The following is a 10280-nucleotide window of genomic DNA, read 5'->3' as shown; positions in this document are numbered from 1 at the left end:
TCAGGTCTCATTTGATACCAAAAGATTGGGATTCTCTTTTGTGTATTTTCAGGCCACAATGCTTTGAACTCAATCACAAGAAGAAATTTGGAAGAAACTCAAACCCGTGGAGGTTAAAGAGCATCTTACTAAAAGATGAGTGGATCAATCAGGAAATGACAGAAAAATTAAAAATATTCATGGAAGCTAATGAAAATAAAGATACAGGGATCCCTGGGTGGCGCAGCGGTTTGGCGCCTGCCTTTGGCCCAGTGCGCCATCCTGGAGACCCGGGATCGAATCCCACGTTGGGCTCCTGGTGCATGGAGCCTACTTTTTCCTCTGCCTATGTCTTTGCCTCTCTCTCTCTCTGTGTGTGACTATCATAAATAAAAAAAAAATAAAAAAAGAAAATGAAAATACAACTGTTCAAAATCTTTGAGATACAGCAAAAGCAAAAGCAGTCCTAAGACGGAAATACATCGCAATACAAGCATCCTTCAAAAAACTGGAAAAAACTCAAATACACAAACTAACCTTGGACCTAAAGGAATTGGGGAAATAACAGCAAATAAAACCTACACCAAGCAGAAGTATAAAGATAATAAAGATCCAAGCAGAAATCAATGAAATAGAGACCAGACGAACGGTGGAACAAATCAACAACACCAGGAGTTGGTTCTTTGAAAAAATTAATAAGATAGATAAACCATTAGCCAGCCCTATGAAAAAGAAAAAAAAACTCAAATTAATAAAATCATGAATGAGAAAGGAGAGATCACTACCAACACCAAGGAAATACAAATGATTTTAAGAATATATTATGAACAGCTCTACGCCAATAAATTAGGCAATCTAGAAGAAATGGACGCATTCCTGGAAAGCCACAAACTACCAAAACTGGAACAGGAAGAAATAGAAAACCTGAACAGGCCGATAACCAGGGAGGAAATTGAAGCAGTCATCAAAAACCTCCCAAGACACAAGAGTCCAGGGCCAGATGGCTTCCCAGGGGAATTCTATCAAACATTTAAAGAAGAAACCATACCTATTCCACTAAAGGTGTTTGGAAAGATAGAAAGAGATGGAGTACTTCCAAACTCGTTCTATGAGGCCAGCATCACCTTAGTTCCAAAACCAGACAAAGACCCCACCAAAAAGGAGAATTACAGACCAATATCCCTGATGAACATGGATGCAAGAATTCTCGACAAGATACTCGCCAATAGGATCCAGCACATTAAGATCATTCTCCATGGGCTGTTCGCCTGCGCCGGGCCGGAGCTGCCGCCGGACCGACTGCCCCTTCCCTGCCGGGCCACCCGCCTGCCGCCCGCCGCCGCCACCGCGCCTCCCTCCAACAGCCACACCGCGTCGAGGCTCCGCTTCCCGCCAAGGAGGAGTTCCCCGACCTCAGCGGCCTCCACAACCACAGGGCCAGGGTGCGGACCCCGAGCTCTAGCGGAGCTGCGTGCCCAGAGCACGCGAGCGGCTTCCCGCTGGACGTCATGCAGACCGGCATGGACACCCCAGGCCACCCCTGTATCATGACCGTGAGATGGTAGCAGGCGACGAAGAGTCCTATGACGTATTCAAGGAGCTCTTTGACCCCATCATCGAGGACCGGCACGGTGGCTACAGCCCAGCGACGAGCACAAGACCGACCTCAACCCCGACAACCTGCAGGGCGGCAACGACCCGGACCCCAACTATGTGCTGAGCTCGCGGGTGCGCACGGGCCGCGGCGTCCGCTGCTCCTTCCTCCCCCCGCACTGCGGCCGCGGGGAGCGCCGTGCCCTCGAGCTGCTCGCCGTGGAAGCTCTGTCGAGCCTGGCCCGCGACCCGGCGGGCGGGTACTACGCGCTCAAGAGCATGACCGAGGCAGAGCAGCAGCAGCTCATCCACGACCACTTCCTCTTCGATAAGCCCGTGTCGCCCCTGCTCCTGGCCTCGAGCATGGCCCGCGACTGGCTGGACGCCCGCGGCATCTGGCACAGTGACAAGAAGACCCTCCTGGTGTGGATCAACGAGGAAGACCACCTGCAGGTCATCTCCATGCAGAAAGGGGGCAACATGAAGGAGGCGTTCACTCGGGTTTGCAACGGCCTCCCCCAGATTGAAACACTTTTCAAGTCAAAGAATTACGCATTCACGTGGAACCCTCACCTGGGCTACATCCTCACCTGCCCATCCAACCTGGGCACAGGCCTGCGGGCAGGTGTGCACATCAAGCTGCCCCACCTGGGCAAGCATGAGAAGTTCCTGGAGGTGCTCAAGCAGCTGCGGCTTCAGAAACGAGGCACAGGTGGTGTGGACACAGCTGCTGTGGGTGGCGTCTTTGATGTCTCCAACGCAGACCGCCTGGGCTTCTCAGAGGTGGAGCTGGTACAGATGGTGGTGGATGGTGTGAAGCTGCTTATTGAGATGGAGCAGCGGCTGGAGCAGGGCCAGGCCATTGATGACCTCGTGCCTGCCCAGAAGTGAAGCCCCAGCCCGCATCTGCCACGACCACCAGCCCCACTGCCTCCTAACTTACTCCCTGGGCACTGCCCGCCATGCACCCCTCTGATGTTCGCCACTTAGTGGGTGAGCCCTTAGCCTCGCTGTAGAGACTTCTGTCACCCTTGATAGAGTTTATTTTTGTGATGACTAAGATGTTGCTGATGCTGAAATAAACTAGGATTTTGGCCTGAAAAAAAAAAAAAGATTATTCACCATGACCAAGTGGGATTTATCCCCGGGATGCAAGGCTCGTTCAACACCCATAAAGCAATCAATGTGATAGATCATATCAACAAGAGAAAAAACAAGAATCATTGATGCTCTCAATAGATACAGAGAAAGGATTTGACAAAATACAGCATCCATTCCTGTTCAAACTCTTCATAGCGTAGGGATAGAGGGCATTCCTCGATATCTTAAAAGCCATCTACGAAAAGCCCACAGCAAATATCATTCACAATGGCGAAGCACTGGGAGCCTTTCCTCTAAGATAAGGAACAAGACAGGGATGTCCACTCTCACCACTGCTATTCAACATAGTACTGGAAGTCCTAGCCTCAGCAATAAGACAACAAAAAGACATTAAAGGCATTCAAATTGGCAAAGAAGAAGTCAAACTCTCCCTCTTCGCCGATGACATGATACTCTACATAGGAAACCCAAAAGACTCCACCCCAAGATTGCTAGAACTCATACAGCAGTTTGGCAGCGTGGCAGGATACAAAATCAATGCCCAGAAGTCAGTGGCATTTCTATACACTAACAATGAGACTGAAGAAAGAGAAATGAAGGAGTCAATCCCATTTACAATTGCACCCAAAAGCATAAGATACCTAGGAATAAACCTAACCAAAGAGGTAAAGGATCTATACCCTAAAAACTATAGAACACTTCTGAAAGAAATTGAGGAAGACACAAAGAGATGGAAAAATATTCCATGCTCATGGATTGGCAGAACTAATATTGTGAAAATGTCAATGTTACCCAGGGCAATTTACACATTTAATGCAATCCCTATCAAAATACCATGGACTTTCTTCAGAGAGTTAGAACAAATTATTTTAAGATTTGTGTGGAATCAGAAAAGACCCCGAATAGCCAGGGGAATTTTAAAAAAGAAAACCATAGCTGGGGGCATCACAATGCCAGATTTCAGGTTGTACTACAAGCTGCGGTCTTCAAGACAGTGTTGTATTGGCACAAAAACAGACACATAGATCAATGGAACAGAATAGAGAATCCAGAAGTGGACCCTCAACTTTATGGTCAACTAATATTCGATATAGGAGGAAAGACGATCCACTGGAAGAAAGACAGTCTCTTCCATAAATGGTGCTGGGAAAATTGGACATCCACATGCAGAAGAATGTAACTAGACCACTCTCTTGCACCAGACACAAAGATAAACTCAAAATGGATGAAAGATCTAAATGTGAGACAAGATTCCATCAAAATCCTAGAGGAGAACACAGGCAACACCCTTTTTGAACTCGGCCACAGTAACTTCTTGCAAGGTACATCCATGAAGGCAAAAGAAAGAAAAGCAAAAATGAACTATTGGGACTTCATCAGGATAAGAAGCTTTTGCATAGCAAAGGATACAGTCAACAAAACTCAAAGACAACCTACAGAATGGGAGAAGATATTTGCAAATGACGTATCAGATAAGGGCTAGTTTCCAAGATCTATAAAGAACTTCTTAAACTCAGCACCTAAGAAACAAACAATCCAATCATGAAATGGGCAAAAGACATGAAGAGAAATCTCACAGAGGAAGACACAGACATGGCCAACATGCACATGAGAAAATGCTCTGCATCACTTGCCATCAGGGAAATACAAATCAAGACCACAATGAGATACCACCTCACACCAGTGAGAATGGGGAAAATTAACAAGGCAGGAAACCACAAATGTTGGAGAGGATGCGGAGAAAAGGGAACCCTCTTACACTGTTGGTGGGAATGTGAACTGGTGCAGCCACTCTGGAAAACTGTGTGGAGGTTCCTCAAAGAGTTAAAAATAGACCTGCCATTTGACCCAGCAATTGCACTACTGGGGATTGTCTCCAAAGATACAGATGAGTGAAAACCTGAGACACCTGCACCCCAATGTTTATAGTATCAATGTGCACAATAACCAAACTGTGGAAGGAGCGTCGGTGTCCATTCAAAATGAATGATTAAAGAAGATGACATATATATATATATACACACACAATGGAATATTACTCAGCCATTAGAAATGACAAATACCCACCATTTGCTTCAACATGGATGGAACTGGAGGGTATTATGCTGAGTGAAGTAAGTCAATCAGAGAATGAGAATCAGCTTATGGTTTCACTCAAACAGCGAATATCAAAAACAATGAACAGGATGGTAGGGGAAAGGAGAGAAATGAGTGGGAAAAATCAGAGAGGGTGACAAAACATGAGAGACTCCTAACTCTGGGAAATGAACAAGGGGTAGTGGAAGGGGAGGTGGGCAGAGGAATGGGGTTACTGGGTGACAGGCAAGAAGGGGAGCACTTGACAGGATCAGCACTGAGTGTTATACTATGTTGGCAAATTGAACTCCAATAAAAGAATATACAAAAAGAAATCAGTTTTTTAAAATAAATATATAAGTTTAAAAAAAAAACCCAGCACTTCAAAAGGTTCATACATCAGGATCAAGTGGGATTTATCCCTGGATTTAAGCATAATCATAAACAAATTAATGTGTATAATATGCCACATAAACAGAATAAAGTTTTATAAACTTGTGGTCATCTCAGTTTAAGCAAAAAAAGTATTTGACAAAGTGTAATGTCTTCTCAGGATAAAAATACTCAAGACATTGTGCATAGAATGAGGGGAACTCAACACAGTAAAAGCCATATAGCACAAGCCACAGCTTACATTATGCTCAACAACGAAAATCAGAAATCTTTTCCTCCGAAATCAGGGACATGATAAGGATGCTTACTCACACCAGTTTTATTCAAAATAGTACTGGCAGTTCTGGCCATAGCAATCAGGCTAGAAGAAGCTATATATGGCAACCAAATCACAAAGAAAGAAGTAAACCCTAAGGATTCCAGCAAAATGAGTAGAACTAATAACAGATTTAATAGTTTCAGGAGACAAAATGATCATACAAGAATCTGCTGCATTTTAGTATACAAAAATGAATTAGCTGAAATACAAATTAAGAACATAATCCCAATTAAACTGTATCAAAAAAATAAAATACCATCCTTAGAGGAATGAAGTGATAAAGAAAATACATACACACGCACACTGCAATATTACTCAGCCACTAACAAGGGTACAGTCTTGACATTTGAATCAACATGGATAGATCTAAAGGGTAAAAGGCTAAATAAAATAAGTCAGAGAAAGACAAATACCATACATTTTTACTCATATGTAGAATTAAACAAACAAAAAAAGAAGATTAAAAAAGATCTCTTTTGTTTTAAATTTTGGGTAGTTAACATACAATGCATTATTGGTTTCTGGAATAGAATTAAGTGATTCATAACTTACATACAACACCCAAGGCTTATCATAACAAGTGGCCTTCTTAATACCCATCACATATCTAGCCCATCCCCCCCACCTCCCTCCATAAACCCATTTGTCTCTGTGGTTAAGAGTCCAGAAAGGGAGACTCTTAAACACAGAAAAAAGAAAACTTTTGGTTACCAGAGGGAAGGTGAGTATAGTGATTGTAAAATAGATAAAGAGGATAGAAGGACACTTATGGTGAACTGTGCTGAGTAATGTATAGAATTGTTGCCTTATTATATAGTTCTCCTGAAACTAATATAACACTCTATGTTAGTAATACCTCAATAAAAATATACATATGTAACAATAGAAAAAGGTATTTAGTTGCATTTGAAGGAAAAAGAAAATAATAAATTACCTAGCAATACATTTAACCAAGAAGGTAGAAGACACGTGCACTGAAAACTCTAAGACGCCGATGTAAGAAGAAGAAGAAGACACAAACATAAGATAATCTGTGTTCATGGAGTGGAAGAATTGATATTGTTAAAATGAATTGATAATGTTAAAATGTCCATACTACCTAAAGCAATGTACAGGTTCGATTCAATCCCTGCATTTTTCACGGAACCAGAACAAATGATTCTAAGATTTGTAGGGAACCAAAAAAGAACCTGAATAGTCAAAACAATCTTGACAAGGCATTACACTTTCATATTTCAAACTGTATTACAAAGCTATAGTAATCAACACAGTATGGTGCTGGCATAACGACAGACATGTAGACCTATGGAACAGAATACATTATTCAGAAATAACCCAAGAACATATGGTCAATTGATTTATGATAGATGATTCAAAAATATACAATGGGGTAAGGATGATCTCTTTAATAGATGGTGTTGGCTAAACAGGACAGCCACATGCAAATGAATGGAAGTAGACTATTATCTTTTACCATTCACAAAACTAACTCCAAATGGACTTGAACTTCAAGATTTAACACACACACACACACACACACACACACACACAAAAGACTTCACACCATAAAATCTCCAGAAGAAAATGTGTGGTAAGCCCTTTGATGTCAATCTTGACCATGATTTTTTTGTATTTGAATCCAAAAACAAGGCAACAAAAAGAACAATAAATACATAGGATTATATCAAGCTAAAAAGCACCTGCACAGCAAAAAAAAAAAAAAATCAACAAAATGAAAAAGCAACTTACTGTATGGGTGAAAATATTCATAAATCATATGTGATAAAGTTAACACCCAAAATATATTTTTAAAAATCTCATACAGCTCAAGCAATAACAAATATATAATATATATATGTAAGATGCACAGAGGATCTGAAGAGATATTTTTCCAAAGAAGACTTATACACATGGCCTACAGGTACACAAAAAAATCCTCAGCATCACTATTCATCAGGGATATATAAATATGTGAATCAAAAGCACAATAAAATAGTACCTCACATCTGTTAGAAGGGCTATTATTAAAACAATTAGAAATAATAAGCATTGGCATAGATGCAGAGAGAACAGAACTCTTGTGCACTGTTGGTGAGAATGTGAATTGATGCAGTCACTATGGAAAACATATACAGCTTTCTCAAAAAACTACAAATAGAATTATCAGATGATCCAGTAATCTCCTTCTGTGTATTTAACCAATAATAATGAAGAACACTAATCTTAAGAGATATATGCACCCTCATGTCCATTGCTTCATTATTTATAATAGCTAAGGTATGAAAACAATCTAAGTGTTCATCAATGGATTAATGGACAAGAAAAATAAGTATATTTGTGGTATATAATAAGTGTGTGTATGATATAATTGTGATATAATATGCATATGTATAATGGGATCTTTTTCACTTATGGAAAAGACTAAAATATTGGTGTTTGCAAGAATATGGATAGATCTTGAGGTCCTTAGATAAGTGAAATAAGTCAGATTGAGAAGACAAATGCCACATTATCTCTCTATATGTGGAATCTAAACAAGAAACCAAGGGATCCCTGGGTGGCCCAGCGGTTTGGCGCCTGCCTTTGGCCCAGGGCTCGATCCTGGAGACCCGGGATCGAATCCCACGTCGGGCTCCTGGTGCATGGAGCCTGCTTCTCCCTCTGCCTATGTCTCTACCTCTCTCTTTCTCTCTCTCCCTCTCTCTGTGTGACTATCATAAATAAATAAAAATTTAAAAAAAAGGAAACCAAAACAAAACATGGAACCAAGTTCCTAGGTACAGAGAACAGAGCTGTGGTTACTGCTGAGTGAGGGGCAAAATTTGTTAAGGAGGCAAAAGGTACAAACAACATTTATAAAATAAATAAGTTGGAGATACAGTGTACAGTACAGGAACTATAGTTAATAATATTGTATTGCATATTTGAATGTTGCTAAGATCATAAAGTCCTCTTCAAAGAAAAAAAAACTTGTAACTATTTTGGAGGAGGGATAACAACTAGACTTGTCATGGTGATTATTTTGCAATATTTGATAAACTACAAATATCAAATTATTATGCTGTACCCCTGGAGCTAATATAAAGTTATATGTCAATTATACCTCAGTTTTAAAAAACTGAAACAAAGATATCTGCAAATATTTGAATTAAAAGAGTTCTAAATATGGAAGGAACAAAGGGGGAATTCACAAAGGAAATTAAAACATTTTTTGACTAACTGAAAATAAATATGTTGCATATCAAAATTTATAATGAGACCAGAGCAGTGCTTAAAGGAAAGTTTATAGTGTTGTGTCAAGATTGGAAAAGAAGAAAGATAAAATCAGAAACCTATGTATTCACCTTTGGAGAGAAAAAAGTGAAAATGCAAACGATCTAAGGAAGGACATAATAAAGATTAAAACAGAAATTAATGAAGTAAAAAACAAAAACATTGAAGAAAAGCAATGAAATGAAAAGTCACCTACTTGAAATGATCAATAAATTCGATAAAATTTTAATATTAATATTTTTATTAGAATCTATATTGATTTGTAGACAACAGAACTTTCTTTTAAAATTTTTATTTTATTTAAATTCAATTAATTAACATAGTGTATTATTAGTTTCAGAGGTAGAGTTTAGTGATTCATCAGTTGCATATAACACTCAGTGCTCATTACATCAAGTGCCCTCCTTAATGCCCATCACTGAGTTACCACATCTTGACACCCAGCTGCCCTCCAGCAACCTTCAGTCTGTTTCTTAGAGTTAAGAGTCTCTTGTGGTTTGTCTTCCTCTCTGATTTCAACTTTTAATTTTTCCCTCCCTTCGTCTATCTATGTTCATCTGTTCTGTTTCTTCAATTCTACATATAAGTGAAATCATATAATTGTTTTTCTTTGATTGACTTCTTTCACTTCGCATAACATCCTCTAGTTTCATCCACATTGTTGCAAATATAAGATTTTGTCTTCTTTTGATAGCTGAATAATATCCCATTGTATATATACATACATATCACATATTTGTAGCTATACTTTTAGAAGTAGAAATGTTGAGTCGTGAGGTGCATGAATGTGCAATTTTATAAGAATCAGCCATATTGTTGCTTCAACGTGGTTGTATTGATTTACATTCCTAGCAGCCATGTTTCAGGGATTCTATCAATATACATTGTCACCAATACCCAGTTTTGTCCAACTTTATTTTCTTTAAGATTTCTATGTATTTATTTGAGAGAGAGAGAGAAAGAAAGATAGAACTCAAGTGGGGTGGAAGGGGCAGGAGAAGAGGGAGAAGCAGACTCCCTGCTGAGCAGGGAGCCTGATATGAGGCTTTATCCTAGGACTTCAGGATTATGACTGGAGCCAAAGACAGATGCTTAACTGACCGAGTCACCCAGGTGCCCCGACCAATTGTTTAAATTTTGCAATGAAACTAATTAATGATATCATCTTATAGGGCACAGATGTGCATTTCTCTCATTTCTAGTTAATCTGCAGTATTTTTCTCTATTTTTTTGCCCAAATACATTTCTTTTTTTTAAAAAAAATAAAGTTCTGTTCATGCCTTTTATCCATGTCCATGCTAGATTGTACCAGTTTTTCTTAATGATTTCTGGGATTAAAATACCTTCATTACATTGATCCTTAGAAACTACATTTGTACAAATATATTCTCCAGATTTACAGAGATTTTTAAACTTTATCTTTGGATTTATTTTTAAGGAGAGAAACTTTTCACTTTAATATAGTCAAAGGTATCATACTGGTCAGTTTTATACAGCTGTAATCTTGGCATTTTTATACAGGTATCATTCTATTTCATAAATATTT

At 39.5% G+C, this 10280-nt stretch overlaps 1 pseudogene; it reads left to right on the top strand.

The window, feature by feature from the left end:
- Positions 1-1170: 1170 nt before the first annotated feature.
- Positions 1171-2463, top strand: LOC129494653 (creatine kinase B-type-like; annotated as a pseudogene).
- Positions 2464-10280: the final 7817 nt, after the last annotated feature.

This window comes from Nyctereutes procyonoides, unplaced genomic scaffold (genome assembly GCF_905146905.1).
Source record: "Nyctereutes procyonoides isolate TBG_1078 unplaced genomic scaffold, NYPRO_anot_genome, whole genome shotgun sequence".
Lineage (NCBI taxonomy): Eukaryota > Metazoa > Chordata > Mammalia > Carnivora > Canidae > Nyctereutes > Nyctereutes procyonoides.
Note: the sequence above shows the minus strand (reverse complement) of the source record. Positions and strands in the feature narration are given on the sequence as shown.